The 16,474-nt window shown below is 32.2% G+C and overlaps 1 long non-coding RNA gene across 1 annotated transcript; it reads left to right on the plus strand.

Annotated features, from left to right (window-relative positions):
- The first annotated feature begins 11,554 nt into the window (after positions 1-11,554).
- On the plus strand, positions 11,555-14,475 carry LOC127705473 (uncharacterized). The gene is made up of 2 exons (XR_007983898.1): positions 11,555-11,648; positions 14,317-14,475. It is a non-coding gene; the product is annotated as an uncharacterized LOC127705473 (long non-coding RNA).
- The last annotated feature ends 1,999 nt before the right edge of the window (positions 14,476-16,474 follow it).

Below are 16,474 nucleotides of genomic sequence, written 5' to 3' on the forward strand. Positions count from 1 at the left end.
TACATGAATTATAAATTTTCAAACATTAGATATGAAAAGATTAATATTACATGTACTATCATAAAAAAGTCAAATGGTTATACAAAATAGGCATTTGTTTACTATGTTGGTTGATTGTTGTAAGCTGGTGGATAAACAGGAGGGTAGGAACCAGGAACTTGCTGTGGTGGAGAATAGCCTGCGTTTTGTGGTTGTTGCTGTGGTGCACCGTATCCATAAGGTTGCGCTTGCATTCCGGAGGCTGAAACAAAGAGAAGTATTTCTATGTTTGAGTAATCTGATACATGTATCATCGTGGTCATTCGTTATATTTCTTTAGAAAAAATATATTATCATACAATCCAATATTTATAGTTTTATGAAGATGTAGAAGAATATTCAGTGTTGATTGAACTATAGATAACGTTAAAAAAACCATAAAAAATACAATATATCATTGGTTTTAAAACAGTCAAATCTACACTGAATCATTTTAGCTGGATTTTAAATTTAAATTTCAGCCCTATGGTGATCTATCGCAATTTGGATTCTGTTGGATAGTTGTCTCATTACCAATTATACCACATTCCTTGATAGTTGTCTCATTACCAATTATACCACATTCCTTATTTTATATTGTTCAACCACTGACGTTACAAAATACATGTAAGTGTGTTAATATACAAGTTGGGGCTCATATAATTCCCAGTTCAGAGTATACGTTGGTTACATAGTCGTTCTTCCCTTTAAGGCTGAGGAGTATGTATAACTAACAACCATCTGGGGCTGATTATTGGTTAGGACAAAACAGCATGGCTAAGTTTTATAAATATGCATTGTATAATATTTTAAGCGAAACGTAAGAGTTAATTGCAACTTCTGAATATTTCATCCATTTAGCCGAGATGATCGTATCTTATATGCTTTGCAATATTTTATAATAAAAATATTGATAATGTTTATTCTGGTAAAGGCAATATATACAGATACATAATAAGAGATTTAGAAACTTAGCAAGGAGGGATAATGTACAAGAGTACTTCGAGTTCGGTTATATAAAGGAAATTACAAAGTATTACAGATATAGCTTCATGTCAATTAAACACAATCTTTTTTACTATAAACAAAGATAAACTTCGCAATTGTATACTCTACGTTAAAAAAAAAAAAAAAAAAAAAACAGCCGAATTTTTTTGAAATGATGGGTTGCGAGTTGCGTTGGTGAAAAAAAGTTATTTATCCAAACTATTTATGGTTACATACACGCCATTTGTGATGAATTGACAACAGCAACAGATGGTGCTCCTCCTGTTTGTCCAATAACTGTACCAGTTGTCTGTCTGTTACATCCTCTTATACACAGAACAACAAGGAGAACGAAGACTCCGATGGAAACAAGTAATCCTATCACTATGCCTGCTATAGCACCACCGGAACTGTTTGAAAAGAGAGATAATAAAAAGACAATTAAACAATTATGGAATATTTATTACAACAAAGAAAGTGCAATTCAGTGTACAAGTAAATATGGGAGCAGTTTTAGTTTGTTTTTAATTTGAAGCAAATCACCATAGTGTTAAAATCGAATGTTAACCAACAAAACACTTGTACAAGATAATACATTCATTTGATATCTTTCTGAAGGTTGCTGTGTCTGCAATGCTTTTACATGATTGGTGAAAGAGAAAAACATAATTTTTACATTTATGGAAAAGTAAGGATAAAATGCACAATTCTTTATAAACGGTTTTTAAGAGCTGACAATTTTTAATAAATCTATGCATCTCTATGAAATTGTACATGTTGTACCATAAGGTTCCATGCCAAAAAGGAGGTTTGGGATTGATTTTGGGTTTATGGCTCTAACCTTTTAGAAAAAGGGGACCTACTTTTCTAATACATTGTATAAATTGCTTATTTCTTGACCAATATTAATTGGATTTAATTCAAAAATGAATTTTTGGGGTCTTTGATATGCCGAATCTTACCATATATTCAGATTGTTAATTTTGGTACCCGTTATCAAGTTGGTCAACATTGATGTACAAAGAGTCTAAAATTATACTTTGTTTGATTTCATCAACAATTGATTTCTTGGGGTTCTTTGATAGGCTGAATATAACCATCATGTATTTAGATTGTGGATATTTGACCATTATAGGCAAGATGTCCAATTTAAAATTTTTAAGTTATTAGACTACATTCATTCTGTATCAGAAACCTATGCTGTATCAAATATTTAACAACAATCCAAATTTAGTGCTGTATCAAGCTTGAATGTTGTGTACACACTTGCTCCAACTGATCAAGCTTCGACCTATGCGGTCGTATCAAGCAGTTTACTTTCTATGGAAAGTTTTAAAATATTGTATATCTGTGTAAAACTTACACTGTAGTATATTCGTCAAGAACACAGTACTCATTTCCGTATGATCCTATACAGTATCCATCACAATAGGTATGGTAGGTAGAAAAACCATATGTCGTATAGCACAAATCACACAGGGTTTCACCTGCAGGAAAATAAGTAAAATGTATGTTTTGATAGCAAAATAGATGGTATCGAAATATATATCTCAGTTGTTATTCATTGATAAGGATCTTTATTCAACCTTTATTTTTTGTTTTGTTTCTGATTGCTTCTCCAAATATGTCTTATGATCTGCTTACCCTTTCCGGAACTCCTGAGATCATCCCCAGGTTTTGTGGGTTTATTTTTGCTCAGTCTATAGTTTTCTATGTTGTATTGTGTGTACTTTTGTTTGTCTGTTTGTCTTTTTCTTTTTTTTTAGCCATGGCGTTGTCAGTTTATTTTCGACTTATATGAGTTTGAATGTCACTTTGGTATCTTTCGCCTCTCGTTATATCTTTGGAGAAAATGTAAGTACTCTGAGATCGGTATGTTTTGTCTTTAGCCTTCTTTTCATTTTTATTTATTGTCGATCTAATGAGTTAAGGCCTTTTAAAAAAAGTAACCAACGACACCGTCTCGTTCCCACTGGAGTTCATTCGCGATGACAATCTGACAAGGTCATGTCAATAAACTTTCAAAGACATAGATTAAAAAGCATACATAATACAACACAGAAAATAAAGACTGAGCAACACGTACACCACCGCAAACTGAGTGTGATCGCAGGTGCCCCGGAAGAGTAAGCAGACCGTCCTTCACACGAGGCACCCGTTTGTTACTAATGTAAATACATACAAGTGGATAGGTATAGTTTGGTGATAAAACATATGAGGAAAAGAGGAAAGCAATATATTTAGGAAATTTTAACCTGCCTCGTGTTACATACGTCCCCATACATGTATCTTTTTTTCACTCTACAAAGTGAGACTAAAATGTAAAATAATAAAATGACCGAACTCAACAGAAAATTTAAAACGGAAAGTTCCATATCAAATGGTGAAATCAAAAGCCCAAACTCATCAAACGAATAGAAAAAATGTGGTATTTCTGACTTGGTATAGGTACTCCTTAATATAGAAAATGGGAGATTAAACTTTGTTTTATAGCTATCTAAACCTCTCATTTGTATGACAGTCATAGAAATGACAATAGCACAATAAGACAATTGCGGGATATATAAATACCGAGCTACACTAAAAGGATATTACAAAAAATAGACTCATAAGTTAAGGTTGAAAATATTCAAGGACAACTATATTTTTTTCCTGGAATAAAATATAAAAAAAATACAAATATGGTGACACTCTCATATTTTTACACCACTTAACGAAAATGTTTACAGCAATAACACATAATTTTTCATCCAAACTATATGATTATATGGAAGGATTTTCTAGAAGATATAGAAAATAATTGCATATTACTTTCAAAACAAATATTCATAAGCGTAATATTTACCACATATTAGTGATATTGTATATTCTAACACCAATTTACTGTTAAATTTGATCTTTGAATATTGTTAACAATGGCACTAACATCGATTTTGTCATCAACGAATTAAAATATAACTAAATTTGTATTGTTTTCGAATGGTTTTCAGGGTGTGAAAATACACATCTTCGTTAATTTTCTATTTGGAGATTGCTTTATCTATAAATAACATGATACATATTTATTATAAGGTTAAATCCTAACGATCCTACGGTCAGTCGAAACTTTTATTTTAGCATTGCACAAGCCAAGTATTCTTTGACTAGCCATGGCGTTAACACTAAATCCCTGTGATGTGTTTTAATTGATCTTAGTCTCTGATGCATGATTTTTTTTTATTGTTAATTGTTTTTGGCTTTCAACTAGCTTACAGTAACTGCGAGTACTCTCAAATGGTACTATCTTGTTAGTTTGACCTGTTGACATAATTTGTAATGCATTTCTGTCATTCAATGTTTACTTATTTTTTATAATACCTCGTCTCACTATTTCTAACCTGTACCACCTTTGATTAGTATTAAGTATGACGATAAATTTTCACTTCTGTACTCTTACTCTGAACAAAAAACACTTCCGTACTCCTATCTTCAAAATTATTTTATCAAATTTAATTATGTACGTTTTTTTTATTCAAAGCCATTTTATCCTAGGTAAGAATTTTCTTTTTGACACTCTTCTATGGAACGCAAAAACTGTCTTATTGTGCCCATTTTCATTATATGATGTGCATTTACCTTTATAAGATGTGCACTTGTCATTATACGATGTGCAAACAACTTTATATGATGTGCAAATATACTTATATGATGTGCAAATATACTTATATGATGTGCAAATATACTTATATGATGTGCAAACATCCTTATATGATGTGCAAATATACTTATATGATGTGCAAATATACTTATATGATGTGCAAACATACTTATATGATGTGCAAACGTGCAAATATCTTTAAATGATGTGCAAATATACTTATATGATGTGCAAATATACTTATATGATGTGCAAATGTAGTTATATGATGTGCAAACATACTTATATGATGTGCAAATATACTTATATGATGTGCAAATGTACCTATATGATGTTCAAAATCCTTATATGATGTGCAAATATCCTTATATGATGTGCATTTTCCCTTATATTATGTGCAAACATCTTTATATGATGTGGTTGTGTCATTATATTATGTGCTTGTAACATTATATTATGTGGTTCGGTTTACTTCATTATATGATGTCAAAACGTCCTCATATGATGTGCTTTCATCGTTGTTATGGTCAATGAACATGATTACGATTAGAACGATTACTGCCTACGTCATAACTGATTCCGATCTGCTTTTCCCGAATTATTATAAGCCCGGCTCAAATCTGAAGCTATTGTTTGGAAAATGGTTGAGATTTTAAAAGAGATTAACATTGACACGTTGGTACCTCGTTTTAAAGATGGAAAAAAAAAACATCTGATATTGTTGGAAAATTGTCAAAATATAAATTGCAAAGTTCAGGTTTAATCGATGGGTCTACAATAAGGGCGCATAGTGTCCGGTCTATACTACTCTTATTCTAGATTTTAACACATTTGTTTAAGTAAAAAATAATGTTTTGTAAAATGTGCATTTCTCAATTATTTTTTTCAAGTCCCCACCTTGAAGACGGAAAATAAATTCAAAACCCCCCTTTCCATAGACATCAACATTTACCCCCCCTTTTTTTTACATATTGCGTCAGTAGTAGATCTAGAACTTCAAGTGTGGAAGTTGTTTGCGACTTCAGGGAACTTAATTTGGATATGCCCGTTATAAAAATAAGAAGATGTGATATGATTGCCAATGAGACAACTCTCCACAAGAGACTAAATGACACAGAAATTAACAACTATAGGTCACCGTACGCCCTTCAACAATGAGAAAAGCCCATACCGCATAGTCAGCTATAAAAGGCCCCGAAATGACAAATGTAAAACAATAAAACAATATGGTCTCATTGATATTTACCACACCTTCGTTCAATTTTAGCTTCAGATGAAGAATATTCAGCGGGAAGAACATGTTGAAATTTAGGATTTAGTTCTGAACAATTGAGGCGAGCGGAGCGAGGCGCAAAAAATTAATGTCTTTCGAGTCAATACTTTTTTTGTTACTGTAGGGGGAGTGTACGGTGTGGATCGAACCCTGAACAGTTGGGGCGATTATGGACACACCATTCAAGCTTGATACAGCTCTGAATTTTGATAATGATTAAATATTTGACACAGCATAGATTTCCGACACAGAATGAATGTGGTCTAAGATCTTAAAAATTAGAAATTGGACATTTGCCTATCATATGGTCCAATATCCAAAATTTAAATATATGGTTAGATTCAGCATATCAAAGAACCCCAAGAATTCAATTTTTGTTGAAATCAAACAAAATTTAATTTGGACCCTTTGGACCTTAATGTGAACAATTTTGAAAACGAGGCCCAAAATAAAAAAATCTAAATACACAGCTAGATTCGGTATATCAAAAAATCACAATAATTCAATTTTTGATGAAATCAAACAAGGATTAATTTTAGACCCTTTGGACCTCAATTTCGGACCAATTTAAAAAACGGGGTCCAAAATCAAAAATCTAATTACACGGTTAAATTCAACATATTAAAATATCCCAAGAATTCAAGACTTTGAATTGAACCCCATTGAAATTGGTCAAGAAATAAGCAATATATACAGTATTAGAAAAGTATTGTTGTTGGCCCCCAATTCCTTAACGGTTAAGGCCATAACCCCCAAAATTAATCCCAACAATTCCTTTTTTAGTATGGAACCTCGTGGTACAATTTTATAGAGGTCCATACACTTATACTCAAGTGATTTTCCTGAAACAAGAAAAATGCTTGTTGTTGGCCCCTAATTCATAAACAGTTAAGACAAAAACAAATCAATCTCAACCTTCCTTTTGTAGTATTGAACCCTGTGGTACAATTTGATAGAGATCCATTTACTTATACTCAAGTTATGTTCTGGAAACCAAACGTTTTCGGACGACGACGACATCGCCATACCATTATACGGCTGCAAATTTATAAATAAAATAAATAAATAAATAAATAATCTTTATTTCAAGAGGATACTCCCATTAGTTAAAACTAATCTTCCTGAGAGTCCTCAAAATAATAATAACATATTTATAAGTACATACAGTATTATTATGATATATTATACGCAATATACAATTGTATCTAGATAATAATGAATAAGCATATTAATTTGCACAATTGATGAAAAATGTGTAACATTTTGTTTTCAAAGATACAAGTGTATTACTCATTTTTATTTCATTTAGTAAACTGTTCCATATTTGAGAACCTGAATATGTAAATGCTTTCTTTAAAAAGTTTGTTTTTTGTTTCGGAAGATTTAATAGTTTTTCATCAGCTGAACGTAAATTATAATTCTGATTACCAATAAAATGAAAGTTTTCTTGTAAATAGTTAGGAACCATATCATTTAATGATTTAAATACAAGTATTGCCTTTTGATATTGAATGCGTTTTTCCACATTTAACCAGTTTAAACTATTAAACAACAAACTGGATGATGTCATTATGCCAGCTTCTACTATAACCCTAGCAGATTTCTTTAATAACTTATTAAGTTTATTTATTCCACTTTCATAACAACTTCCCCATATATTGCAACAATAATCAAACAATGGCAGAATATAAGCATTAAAATAAATAATACGTATATGCATAGGTAAATATTTTCTTATCTTTTGTAATAAATTGATTCTATTTGATATTGTACATGACATTTTATCTATTTGCTCATTCCAATTTAGGTTTTTGTCGATATATAAACCGAGAAGTTTTTCACAATCTACATTCTCTATTTGTTCATCTGAAATTTTGATATCTAAACTGTTCCCAGTTGAATAAAGCCTCTGTTTTGAACCAATAATCATTGATTTACACTTTTTGGCATTTAGTTTCATACAATTTTGCGAACACCAGTTTTCAATTACATGAATATCATTTTGAAGGTTAGCAGTTAACTGAAGTACATCATTACCTTTACTATGTAATGTAGAATCATCTGCATATAAATCTGTTAATGAATTTTCTATGTTCAGTGGTAAATCATTGATATATAAAATAAATAACAGAGGGCCAAGGATAGAGCCTTGTGGTACACCAGTTTTTATGCATTTAGTATTAGACATGACGATATTGACCTTAACTTGTTGACTTCGTTCAAACAAGTATGACTTAAACCAGTCTAGTGTACAGTTTGAAACATTATAATATTCAAGCTTTTTTAATAAAATAATATGATTAACCAGATCAAAAGCTTTCTTTAAATCTAAAAATATAACTCCGTTTATTTCTCCATTATTTATATTTGCTAACCATTCATCTACTAATTTAGTAAGTGCAGTTGTGCACGAATGTTTAGGTCTGAAACCTGACTGTGTAGTATTAAGAAGGTCATCACTATTTAAATATATATACAAACTATTAGCTATATGTCGTTCTATGATTTTGGAGAGACAAGGCAAAACTGCTATTGGTCTATAATTATCAGGATTACAAGCATCGCCACTTTTAAAAATTGGGCAAACTCTTGCAGTTTTAAAAATATTTGGAAATTTACCACATTTGATGCTTAGATTAAATAAATATGTTAAAGCTGGTGCAATGACATAAATATAAATATAAATATAAATGAATACCACATAAATATGACATAAATATAAATATAAATAAAATGAATACCACCTTTCCATTCCAAAATTCAAGGTCCCCCATCCCCTCTTTTCGGGGTTATTATTGACTGATCCCTTACAGGAGTTATAACCATCCCAGTGTCCGATTTTTGCATTTTTTTTTACTAATATCTTGAGAAAAGTAATATATAAAGAGAAACTTGAACAGCTAAAATGATCAGCAAGGCAAAATTTACAAAAAATGATCATACATTTGTATTTGAAATTTGTGTATCAACTTCTTATAGAAGAAACTGCCTCTGAATAGGAAAGACATTTTTAATGGAAACAAACTATTTTGTTTGCTTCAATAACATCTTATTTCAAAAAATCTGGAATCAAACATTTAAAAAAACATGCCCCCCACCAAAAAAAAAAACGATTGGTCGGTACCTTGGCCCTGTTTTAAGTTCTTGAGTCTGGAGGTGTATATATGAACGGCTTCCGTCGAAACCTTTTATGTTGCGGGTTACTGTCTAGTTGAAGCTGTAAAAAAATGCACGAAAACGTAATAAAAAGCTGTGCGCAAATGTATTGCACCGAGTTCATCCCATATCTCCTTTCATCCTTACCGGGAGTCATCGGTGGCTGAGTAGTCTAAGTAGTATAACTACTGTATCGCTAGCCTGTCATCACTTAGGGTGTGAGTTCGAAAAACGCACGTGGCAGGTAAGCTCGATTCCAATCTTAATTGACTAGGATTGTCAGTTTTACTACTGATGGTCGGTGGTTCTCTCTGGGCACTACGGCTTCCTCCACCATTATAAAGTGACCGCCTCGAAATAGCACGATAGTGCTGAAAGTGGCGTAAAACATCAATAAATCAATCATCCATACCGATATACTTATTCAAAAGTAGAAAATTTATAGCTATTGTTATAAAAATACTTTTAAAAATGACTGTGATTTAATTGGTATAGGAAAAGAATTTCGATAAAGCGGCAATTAACAAAGAGGAAATACATATACCGGTAAAGCTGTCTTTTGCAATAAAAGTTGTTTTATCATATTTTCGACGCAGCAGGGAAATTCTTTAACTAGCTCCTGTTTTAAAGGATATAAATCTTCCTCCAAAATGTTTGAAATTTTGATTTTTTTTTTATTAGATTGCACTGTCTCATTTTTTTTCTATAAAGTGCACTTTCGGAAGCTGATACGAGGCTGCAGCTGCTAAATCAGAAACAGGAAACAGTCATTTAAAAAAAAAACAATGCAGAATATCCTCTGGTTTATCAAATATTTGAATTCCAGGTGCTTAGTACACAGTCGAGGACCCAAAATTTAATAACTTTAACCGTATGTTCATTATTGTAGACCCATCGATTAAACCTAAACTTTGCAACTTATATTTTGACAATTTTTCAACAATATCAGATGTGTTTTTTTTTCATCTTCAAAACGAGGTACCAACGTGCCATGCAATATTTATCTCTTAAAATCTCAACCATTTTCCAAACGATAGCTTCAGATTTGAGCCGGGTTTATAATATAAATCCGGATAAGCAGATCGGAATCAGTTATGACGTAAACAGTAATCGTTCTCATTGTAATCATGTTCATTGACCATAACAAGGATGAAAGCACATCATATAAGGACGTTTTTACATCATATAATGAAGTAAACCGAACACATAATATAATGTTACAAGCACATAATATAATGACACAACCACATCATATAAAGATGTTTGCACACAATATAAGGGAAAATGCACATCATATAAGGATATTTGCACATCATATAAGTACATTTGCACATCATATAAATATATTTGCACATCATATAAGTATGTTTGCACATCATATAAGTACATTTGCACATCAAATAAGTATATTTGCACATCATATAAGTATATTTGCACATCATATAAAGGTATTTGCACATCATATAAGTATTTTTGCACATCATATAAGTATGTTTGCAAGTCATATAAGTATAGTTGGACATCATATAAGGGTGTTTGCACATCATACAAGTATATTTGCCCATCATAGAAGTATGTTTGCACATCATATAAAGGTGTTTGCACATCATAAAATGACAAGTGCACATCATATAATGGCAAATGCACATCATGTAATGAAGATGGGCATAATAAGACAGTTTTGACGTTCCATACTCTTCCTATATATTTTTCTAATACTAACTGTAACGTCGTAATATACCCTGCAGGCACACTTTGTTGAATCAACGTTGAATCTTTGTTGATTTTAGGTTATACATTGATCAACAAATATTCAACATTGATTCAACGTTGAAATTAGTACATTGTTTCAACGTTGAATTAACATTGTGTTGAAATACCAACATTGAATCAACGTTGGCTAAACAATATATAAAACCCAGTAGTTATAGATATCCGAATTGTCAAAAAAAAGTATTAGCCTAGGCACATTACAATTCTTTTTAAATTGACAACGATATTCACATAAAATAGAATATTCAGTAGATTTATCACTAATTGTCGTGGTGATTATAGAATTATATATAAAACAATTCGGCAGTGTATATCAGCATAAATTATTCAGTCATGAATATGCACCCCAAATAATAGAAATTCCCAAATTACACCCCAACCCAAAACATAATAATAGAACCAGCTTGCATACAGGATCATACAGTAAATATAAATATTTGTGAATAACCCGTTCCCTTAAAAATATGCCCCCCTTTTTCCGTGGCTGCTGATGTCAAATATTTTGTTTTCATTTGTTTTCTTTTTTTCTTTTCTATTCTTTCTATCAATCTAAAGAGAAAGACGTATACATCTGTACATAAACAATGGTTGACAACTTGTATTATAAACAACCGATAGATCTATTGGAATAGTGATTTAAATTTTCGCGGCATTTTTAACATTTCTATTTTAAGACAAATTCAGATATACGCATGCGCAGTTGTTTTTGTTGCCAAAGTTTGAATATCCGCTTTCGAGACCACAAGGTGATTCTACAGAGTTTTTATCAATATCTTTCCTGATTACAGCTTTTACATTTTTATCGTAAGTATATATAAATTGTTGTGAAAACAGTAAATACAGTATCGCATTTTAGAAATGTCAGCATATCAGGTTGTTATGAAAACTGTACTAAAAAGTTGAAATTTTACACGAGAAAAAGGGGGATGTATGTATAGCATGTTTACCTTGCAACGTCTCATGAATTTTAACATTGACTATTTGAATTCATCATATGATGATATTGAATCTAAAGTAAAAAGAATTTTATCGTTATTTACCTGTTAAATTCAGTTACACGAAATCTAAAAAGGGGGGCTTGTTAACAAAATTGGGATGGAAAGGTCAGAAGCTTTGTGGAATTGCAAATGTCACTCCGGCATATAAGAAAGGCCAGAAATACATAACAGCTAACTATAGGCCAATATCCCTAACATGTATTTGCTGCAAAATAATAGAACACATAGTCACCAGTAACATCATGAAACATGCAGAGGTAAATAACATACTATACCCATTACAACACGGCTTCAGAAGTAAAAGATCATGCGAAACACAACTCCTTGAATGTATCGATGACATCACAAAAAACCTGGAAAAAGGAAAACAATCAGATCTGCTAATACTTGACTTTTCAAAAGCTTTTGATAAGGTGTCCCACAGCTTACTCCTCCATAAATTACACCATTATGGCATCCGAAGTAAAACAAACAAATGGATAAAGGAATTTCTCACCAATAGAACCCAGGTAGTAGTTGTTGAAGGCGAAACATCTGACAAAGTAAAAGTAGAATCCGGAGTACCGCAAGGATCAGTATTAGGACCCAGTCTTTTTCTGTTCTACATCAACGACCTACCAGAAGGCTTACACTCCACAGTGAGACTGTTTGCGGACGATAGTGTGGTCTATTTGACAATTTCATCAGACAGCGATTGCCGTAAACTCCAAGAAGACCTGGACAAACTGGCAAAATGGGAAGAACTCTGGAAAATGGAGTTCCATCCTGAAAAATGTAGTGTCCTCACAGTTACAAAAAAGAAAAAGCCAACCAAGTGGGACTATAAACTCCACGGCCATACTCTGGTGCATGAAACATCAACTAAATACCTAGGCTGCACCATCGCAAATGATCTAGATTGGGGAGAACATATAAACAACATCACAGGAAAAGCCAGCCGAAGCCTTGGTTTCCTACATCGAAACCTCCACATTAGCTCAAAATCCATCAAAGAGCATGCCTATAAAATATTAGTAAGACCGCAAATGGAATACGCCACGACAGTATGGGACCCATACCAGCAAAACCACATAGATAAAATTGAAAAGGTACAAAGAAGAGCTGCACGATATGTAACCGGCAGACATAGAAATAGATCAAGTGTCAGCAACATGATAAATGAACTAGGATGGAAAAGCTTACAAACAAGACGAAAAGAAGCACGACTCATCATGTGTTACAAAATTACAAACGACCTTGTAGCCATAGACAAGAATAAATATCTACAAAAACCAACAAGAAGCTCAAACCGGACAGGACAACATACTTACCTATTACAGCCAGCCACCAAAGACTATAGGAAATGGTCCTTCTTCATAAACACCGTCAAGGATTGGAACAAACTGCCACCAGATACCGCCACAGCAAAGTCTCTTGAGATATTCAAGTCTCAAGTCACCAAAACCACAAACTAAATCAACAGAACAATTTGTTTTTATCCTGTTTTTAACCTGTTTTTAATCATGCGCAACTTGCCAGAATATTCATCATGTTAATAGTGGGCAGTATTTGGAAGAAGAAGAAGAAGAAGAAGAGAAGCTATATCAGTATATGGCTCACCAAGTTGGACCTTTAATATTTTACTGTCAAAATTGAAGTAGTGTTTTGACAAGGTAATGAAAGATGAAGGGTATATGAGGGTGGTAAAGAGTTATTTGCGTGTAACGTTTTTGGCCTTTTTAATCCACATGTTTTTGTGTTTTGACGTTTTATTTCTCGTTTTCTAATCTTGTATTTGGTTCGACATGCTTTATTTGTGTTTCCCCTTATTTATTTTCTGTGTTTCGTGTTGGTACTCTTAATTTCTCGTGCTTGTCCCACATTTGATAAAAAAAGTAAACCGGGACTAAATTCCAAGTCAGTCTGGAGATTGTTTTAAATTATGTGTTCCTAGGATATTAATTGCTATCAAGTTATGAATAATTTTATTTTATTTGGAATCAGATGCAACTAGTGGACGTGAAAAGGTGACAGCAGGGTCTTCGTGTCCAATATCATTATTGTGTGATCTCCAAGAACGACTATAAGTAATAACTTCTAGTACTTTTCCTCAATATTTACGATTTTATTTCTTGTGCTTCGTTTATTCCAATTTTTATTTTCCATGTTTAGAACCCCCCTTTACCACCCTTGTATATGTCAATTAGACAGATATCCATGTAGCAGCACAAGTAATACAGAAAAAGACATAAGTGGATAAACCTTCAATTTGTTCAAATTAAAATGTAGTATTTAAGATTTTCTTGCAGATTATACCTTCTGGTCTATATACATGATATAAAAGGAAATGTAGTTGGGAGACTTTGATGGAAGTTCAACTTTCATTTAGTTTTCACGAGTTCTTATACTTTTGATTTATACACTAAATATCATCATTATGAAGTTAGTATTGAACAGAATTAAAATTGACAATGTTATAACTTTTGATTTTGTAGATGTCATCATGAACAAAATGATGAAGACCTATGGAATCACGGAACAAGAAGTGTCTGACAAAACAACAAACTTTCTAAAATGGGCTCCAAAAAGACAGGTTGGGAGAAGAAAGAAGTTGAAGTTTTCACTATTAATAAATAAATTTATTTTAATTTTAACGTATTGAATATTTCTCTATAATCAGTGGTTGGACACTAGAATACATGGGGTAGGCACAGCAAACTTTGTATTATATTTTGATCACTCAGATTTTTAAAATAGACATTGGGCAAAAAATATGTGTATTAAGGGTTATGTTCTTTCAAAAATTAGGATAGGTCAATATTGGAAATATTTTTTTATTTTGTTTGCTGATTTTTTCAATATTTGTCTGGGATAATTTGTGTTTTTATATCGTTAAATGTTAAAAAAAATCTTGGGGTTAAATTATGGTTCGTAGGAAAGCCCTGAACACACATATTTGTTATTCAGTTGATTGGTTGTTGACATCATCATGGTCAAGCCATGCTCTCATCACACGAATGTGGTCACTCAGTTTTATTGTTGAAAATTACTGATCTTCTACGAGTAATTGATAGTCAATGGCATTTATTCAAAGTTTTGTGCACCCAACCACTTTTTGTTGTTACCTATTATTAACAAGACAACCATCAACCAAAGAACATTATTTATACACCTTTGGGTACAGTCTTCAACAATGAGCAAAAGCCCACACCATGTCAAATATGACCAGACAATGATTTTATTTAAAGTTCATCAATTTTTTTTCTGAGATTATTTTTTATCCTTTGGTCTGATGGAGCAGTTATTGGATAAAGTTTCCTGCGGCAAAATGTTGCTATGACATTTAGCATGTTGAGTGCCTCGAGAAGACACTAGCTTGAATATTGCTACAGTATAAAATCATGGAATACAACAAACAGAAAATACAGGATGAATGAAACTAAAGTTTTAGGTGGAAACACAGTTGAACACAACCACTAACCAATTTTGATTCCGTGTTGAATATAGTATTCACCCTAGGCCTGAATTCAATCTGAATTCAAATTATGTTATTGGTTGAAACAACCATTATTCAATATTGATGCAAAGTTGAACATCAACGTTGATTCAACGTAGGATTTCAACGTTGATACAAATTTGCAAAATCTAATAATAATTCAACATTGATTCAACATAGAAAATAAACATTGATTCAATGTTTAATCAATGTTGTGTGCCTGCTGGGTAGGCACCCACGTTTTAAACGTATTTTATACTGTGTCATAGCTCAAACTTATTCGTTCAGTTCATGTTAACTTGTTTTTGTTTAAAAGTCTGTTTGATTGATTTAAGCCATATCAATTGATATTTTATAGTTTGTTTTTTTTATGTTGTAATGTTACACTACTGTCTCAGATTAGTGTGAAGGTTGGAACCTGTTTAAACGTTTAAACCAGCTGCATTTAATGCACAGGTCCTAAGGCAGGAGCCTGTTGTTCAATGGTTGTCGTTTGTTTCTCGTTTTTTTATACAGAACAGACCGTTGTTTTTTGTTTGGATTATATTACACTAGTCATTTTGGGAATCTTTATAGCTAGCTGTTCGGTGTTAGCCAAGGCTCCGTGTTGAAGACCGTACTTTAATCTTTAATTGTTAACTTTTTATAGTATCATTTGCACTCATACCACATCTTTTAAGTTATACGAAGAAGCTTGTATATTAGTTTATGCCAAACAAAGTTAACATAAATTCAATAGTTTTGAACTTGATTAATTCAATATAATTACGTGTGGAATGACGTTTACGATTGAACAAGATTTTCAATTCCATTCGTCGCCGTTGTAGTAAAATTAAGTGCTCAACATCATATGATCTGATATGTGTAACGTTATTTTGGCTGGCATCTATTCTTTTTTTTTTTTGTAAACTAAAAGTAATAATTATAAAGCGTGGATACATTTTGAATATGCTAAGTACACCAAGTATAATAGATATTTATAGCTCAGTGACTATTGCTTCTCATTTGAAAAAAAAATCTGCCGACCTAATCTAGCAAAAACGACGTAGATAAATAACCTAAGTATTACATTAGATGGTTTTGGCTATTAGATTTAGATCCCTTGTTGGTCATATATCTCCCCTAATATTAATCGATTCCCAGGTTTTGAGCGGTTC

Source organism: Mytilus californianus, unplaced genomic scaffold (assembly GCF_021869535.1).
Source record: "Mytilus californianus isolate M0D057914Y unplaced genomic scaffold, xbMytCali1.0.p SCAF_6, whole genome shotgun sequence".
NCBI lineage: Eukaryota > Metazoa > Mollusca > Bivalvia > Mytilida > Mytilidae > Mytilus > Mytilus californianus.